The sequence below is a fragment of the Lactuca virosa genome, chromosome 4 (assembly GCF_052849685.1).
Source record: "Lactuca virosa cultivar CGN04683 chromosome 4, Lactuca_virosa_CGN04683_v6, whole genome shotgun sequence".
In the NCBI taxonomy this organism is placed as follows: Eukaryota; Viridiplantae; Streptophyta; class Magnoliopsida; order Asterales; family Asteraceae; genus Lactuca; species Lactuca virosa.
Window position 1 is genome coordinate 128,338,039 of NC_136429.1, and position 6,518 is coordinate 128,344,556.

A 6,518-nucleotide genomic window follows, 5' to 3' on the forward strand; every position below is an offset into this window, starting at 1 on the left:
TTTTGATAAAATCATAAGATTTGTTCAAGTTTATGAAAGATTTCATATAATAACTAAGTTTCTATTTAGTTTGAGGATTTTGTCCCCAAGACAATCTCAAAGAAAATATTATTGCACCAAACTTTTGGTTTAAATAAAAACATAATAAAATAGAAATCAAATGTACAATTAATGATTTTTAAAAATAGCAATTTGTATAAACTATTCATTAAGTAACGACACACCTGTACAACCCATTTTGTAAATTAGGCTTAAACACAGTTAACTTGACAGGTTTTAGATCTAACCAAAATACCAATAGGAAGTTAATCATACTATTTCATAAACTATGTGAGATATAAATATTAAAAATCATCAACATAAATATTTCACAATATGTATTCATAAATATCAAAAAATCATAGGCAACGGAGATAGATCTACAATCATATTACAAATCCATTTGCCAAAAACAAAACTTTCCTACCAAATAAATTCTCCCAATACGCGTTTCTAACCAGATCTGGAGAAAAAAAACACCATATCTACTTCTTGTATGTTCAAGCAGATATACTAATAAAAATATATAAACAGATCTGAAATTGTTCGATGGTCACAAGATCAGTGCCGGTTGTGGACACTTTAGCGGAATCCATAGGACGGTTCTGGTACACTCAATCATGTTTGAAGATCCAAAAATATGCAACAACAATGACATTCGACAGCAGCTTCATAGTATAAAGCTTCTTTTATCAACATTAAACCAGAGGTAGCTATTATCATGCCACTTCTCTCTTCAATGAATCACCTGAAATTAGAAACAAACAGTTTCTAATAAATGAATTCAGAATCTTGAAAAAAGGAACAATTATACCGATATGACAAATGGTCAGAAAGCCAACATGAAATGGAATACCTGCACGAAGCTTAAAATCTATCTTTCAATGATTTTGATCTTGTTTAGGAAGATATTCCAGTTTCATAATGTTTTGTAAAACTCATCAAGGTATCCCTACAATAGCCATAAAATAGTAAAATTGAAGATCCATTCAGGTACTCAGGTGACTATTTAATATGTATTGGTCAAAAAAAGAAAAATATCATCGATTCAGGTACTCAGACCATCTCCAACACATTTCCATTTTCCCCCCCATAAATGGAGTAAAAAATGAAGTAAATAGTGTTCCATCTCCAACCCTACTCCATTTTCTATCCCATTTTTTACCCCAAAATATATATTCCTAGAATATTCCATTTTTGTAACTTATATATATTGTCAAATACACCCCTCTACTAATTAAACTCTATATTTATGATTAATTAATATAAATTAGTATATAACATGATATTATAAATATTAAATATTACATTTAAAGTATAATTAGTAGATAAAATAAACTAGAAATGTATAAAATAAAAATGAGAGGGACTAAAATTGGCAACCAAACTTCACCTCCATTTTTGGAGATATGAATAGTATTCCCCTATATATGGGGGAATACTATTCATATCTCCAAAAATGGAGGTGAAAATGGGGTAGGGTTGGAGAAGAATGGGGGAAGAAATGGGGGAAGAAATGGAGTTTGAGGGTGGGTTGGAGATGCTCTCAGGTGACTATTTAATATGTATTGGTCAAAAAAAGAAAAATACCCTTGTCCATATGGATTCAGGAGCCGAAATGTTTCAAAATAACCGATTGATTCCAGAAAAGAGGCGCTACTCCATGAGAAAGCTATTAGACAGGAACCCCCTTAAAAACATATCAATCTAGATCAAAATCGATAAAAAAAATAGTTCTTGATTATATTAACCTAAATTCCACACTAAACAAACAAATGGTCCAAATAGAGATGTTTGTGTGTTTTTTCCTTCTGCATCACAACCACGTAAATTTTAGTTTGGTAGATAAAATAAATCAACACATAGAAAGAAGAGAAACGAAGAGAGATGCAAACCAGATAGAGATTTTGTACCTAGCTTCGATAGTTGACGATGGCGACATGTGTGATTGAAGGGGCGGCGGTGGTGAGGGAAAAGCATGATGTTGTAATTATGATCATCGATGACGGCGGTGATGGAGAAGGTAAAAAAGAGTTTGACGGTGGCTTAGGTTTTGTGTGGAAAGAGAGGTGGTGATTTCCAAAATGGAAAGAAATAAAATGTTGAGCGGTAGACATGATGTGTATGTAGGTCACAAAGAAGAAGAATGAGCAGACACTGTTGGATTGTATGCAACAGATCAAAGGCCAGTAGACAAAGGGGGCTAATCCGTGTGATTTTTTAAACCCGCGATCCGTGTGGTATTGTGTGATTTCAAAATATTTCAAAACGAATCTGGAAGCGGTTTTTGGAGCCAAATTGATCAAGCATAGGTTACTTGTATATTATGTTCTACAAGTTGTCTTTAAGACAATTTTTTAAGAGATGCTTAATTTCATTGTACATAAAGCATTAGAAGTTGTATTTAAGACTTAAAGATATATGTATTATAATATATATATATATATATATATATATATATATATATATATATAGAGAGAGAGAGAGAGAGATGAAAAGTATAATATATGTATAAGTTTTAATTAATTATCTTTTTGAAACGGTACAATTACAAAAAAAAAAACATATTTAAAATATTTAATTAAATATTTTCGACATCACCATATATAACATATGATCAATATATTAACGATTAAACCACAATATACAACGACTGTATTACAATAATCCAAAAATGAAGAAAATATAAAAACGAATTTGTATAACAAACTTACAAATTAAAAGCTCTAATATAATAACATATCTCCAAAAGTGGTCATAAGACCTCAACCCAACACAAAAACCTTTAAGTTTGTTTTCTTTCTGAAATTTGTATATGATTTGTATGCTTGTATTTCCAAAAGATTGACATTTTTATAGTAAACTTTTCACTAAATGCTAATTAAACATAGTATAAGTTATAAAACTTTTGAGTGTTAAATCATACTTAAGAAAATTTTTGAGTTGCATTAGTTAAAAAAGGGGGTTTCAAATGAATGTGGTTTGAGGAAGTTAAAAAAGAGGGTTTAAAATGCATGAGATTCAAGAAAAAATATTAGCTTTCTAAGTATGTATGATAAATATGTGAAATTATATTTGAAAATTATGACTCCCCACATAATTAATATTAATATAATGTAATATAATGCCACACGCATGTGAAAGAAGACATAAGTGTTTATATATAGCTACATATTTCGGTTATTTCTAGTATAAGTATGTATGATGTTTTTTTTCTTGGAATTATAATAAAAAATTATATCTTCTTTATATTGGGATAAAACTTTAATTTTTCATTCCATTATTTTCATACTTGTTTAATCTAATTCAACTCATGAATATTTAAACTGTGGATATATTATATTTATTACTTATCACATGCTTCATTAAGTTTGTTAAAAAGATCTAATTTGCAAACGAATCAACTTATAGAGTGTGTGATTTTCTTGGAATTGGATTATGTGTGATTAATTACTTTGAAGGTGAAAGGGTGTGGATGTTTCAAATGCATGAGGTGTTGAACTTATAGAGTGTGTGATTTTCTTGGAATGAGATAATGTGTGATTAATTACTTTGAAGGTGAAAGGGTGTGGGGGTTTCAAATCCATAAGGTGTTGGCAAATTTTTATGGGGATTTCAAATGCATGAGATTCATGAAAAAATGCTAGCTTTATAAGTATGTATGATATAGATAGATATAGATAGATAGATGTTATCCCATGTTAATACTATGTACCATAAGATTACAACCATTCATTTTTTTTTTAAAATCTAGTGGCTAGAATTTATTCTCACATTCACATAATACTTATGATGCACATTTGATCCTAACGATATATATATATATATATATATATATATATATATATATATATATATATATATATATATATATATATATATATATATATATATATATGTATATTGTAACAGCCCAATTTTCACGCCCAAAAATTTCATTTTTTTATAAATTACTTTAATTAAAACATTCGGAGGAAAAACATTGTCAAATCATAACATCTCATAAAACTATGTATAATGTCTGAAAATCCAAATCATAAATAGTGATAATGTCATAGCACAATCCCAAGGAAACTCATAATGCGGAATCTGGGGTGTGTGTATGATGTGCAGCTACCGCGCCGGCTCCTTCCCCTTCGATGAAGAGGTACCTGAAACAAAACTGAAAACTGTAAGCACAAAGCTTAGTGAGCTCCCCCATCGTACCACATACCATACAAACACATAGCATACATACTGCCAGGCAATTCTGGGGTGCCCGACCTACCCGATACGGCCATTCTGGGGTGCTGACCTACCCGTGTCAAGCCATTCTGGGGTGCTGACCTACCCATGTCAAGCCATTCTGGGGTGCTGACCTACCCGTCGGTCCTAACAACCGAACTTGGGGACTATTCCCCTCCTACTACCACTATCACATATAACATATCATGCCAGCATATAAACATATCATCACATACTGTCAGACATATCTGGGGTGTCTGACCTACCCTTCGGTCCTAACAACCGAACTCTACTACTATCACATATAACATATCATGCCAGCATATAACATATCAGGTAGTAGCAAAACTAGATGATATCACAAAGACAATCACCTAACATACAACTCCTACTGGTGGGCCGGCATTGTGGCCGTAGACCCACCGCTATTGGGAGGTAACTCACCTCAAACGAGTAGCTGCTGAATATCTGTGCGGGGAATCTCTAACTGCTGCTGCTCCGGAAGTCCTCCGGCTATAATCCCCACAAAACACTTAATCAGAATCCTGATATCTACCCATAGGGTAAAATGACTATTTTACCCCAGACCAAGTCCAAGTCAAAGTCAAAGTCAAGGTCAAGGTCAAAGTCAACTTCCAGTTGACCCGACTCGCCGAGTTGGGTCGTCAACTCGTCAAGTCCCTATCTCTTCAACTGTCCTCCTCCACGTCCCTACTCGTCGAGTTTAGCAACGACTCGACGAGTTCTCCTTCTAACACAACCTCAGATGAACCTTCATCCGACTCGCCGAGCGGTATGAACACTCGTCGAGTCCGTCTTCATCCTAAGAACACGTCCTGTCCTCGACTCGCCGAGTTGTATGAACAACTCGTCGAGTTCATCTTCAAGGGTTGGGAGATTGCCTTGGACTCGCCGAGTCTGTTCTAGCACTCGTCGAGTCCCATGAACTCAAGGTCTAAAATGAAGTCCAATGCGTTGGGTCACTCTTTCTGTCCTGCTACAACCCTACTAACACCCAACTGAGTCCTTTTGACCCTCAACAGATATGGGACTCAAAGCCTTGGACTCGCCGAGTCCCAAGACCGGACTCGCCGAGTCGGTAACGTCCACACCCGAAATCCTCGATCTCTGATGTACAACTCATGACCAAAAGATAGATCTGGGCTCCTACAATCGTTCTAGCACGTAAAGTTACAAACTTTACGTGCATGCATGGGACTTTGAGTCCAAAAGGTCCTAAAACAAGCTCTTGGGTTGCATGGAGTCTTTCTTGGGTGTAAAAGCACCCACTTTCTGCCTTGTGACCTCTTTAAGGACCTAGATCTGAAGCCTTGTCCCCAACCACGCTTGCATTCATGGTTGGCTACCTAAAATGGCTTATAAAAGCCCTAAATCTCCACAAAATGGGATCTAGCAAATGAACAAGCAAGTTAGCAACTTTATACCTTCTGAGGACTGAAAATGAAGCACAAACTCGAACCCCTCTGGTCTCCTCTTGTTTCCTCAAGCCTTTCTCCTTCCTTCTTAAGACTATCAACACCAAAATCCACCAAAATGGCTTAGATTGCTTCAACAACGGCTAGGGTTTCTGGGAGCATAAAGGGACAATGGAGGATGTATAAGGTTGTTTAAATAGGGTGTAAACCCTCAGATTAGGGTTTTGTCCAGACAGAGCCTACTCGTCGAGTTCGGGACCCGACTCGACGAGTCCATCACTTAAATCCCGCGTCTCATCCCGCTTCTACTCGGCGAGTTGGGCCTTCAACTCGCCGAGTCCCAGGCCAAAAATGCAACATTACTTAAATAAAATACATACCAGGAAAAAGGTGCTACAAATCTCCCCCACTTATTTTAGACTTCGTCCTCAAAGTCTGCTGCTCGATCCTGGAATAGCTCTGGGTAATGCTCCATCATCTCATCCACTGGCTCCCAAGTCCATTCCGAGCCCTTCCGGTGCTGCCATTGCACCTTCATGAGCTCCACCCTCTTGTTCCTCAGATCCTTCGACTTCCGGTCGAGAATCGCTACATGCCGCTCAATGTAATTCAGGCTGTCATCGACCTGGATATCCTCTAATGGTACCACTGCCGAGTCGTCCACCAAACATTTCCGTAGCTGGGAGACGTGGAAGGTGCTATGAATCTGACTGAGTTTGGGTGGCCGGTTCAGCCGATACGCCACCTTGCCCACCCGGGCTATGACCTTGAAAGGTCCAATATACCTGGGGCCCAACTTGCCCCGCTTCCTGAATCGGA

At 36.3% G+C, this 6,518-nt stretch overlaps 1 long non-coding RNA gene across 1 annotated transcript; it reads right to left on the reverse strand.

Moving 5' to 3' along the window:
• Window positions 1–366: 366 nt before the first annotated feature.
• LOC145168465 (uncharacterized) lies at window positions 367–1,048 on the reverse strand. The gene is made up of 2 exons (XR_013741889.1): window positions 896–1,048; window positions 367–787 (listed from the first exon to the last, which is right to left on the reverse strand). It is a non-coding gene; the product is annotated as an uncharacterized LOC145168465 (long non-coding RNA).
• Window positions 1,049–6,518: the final 5,470 nt, after the last annotated feature.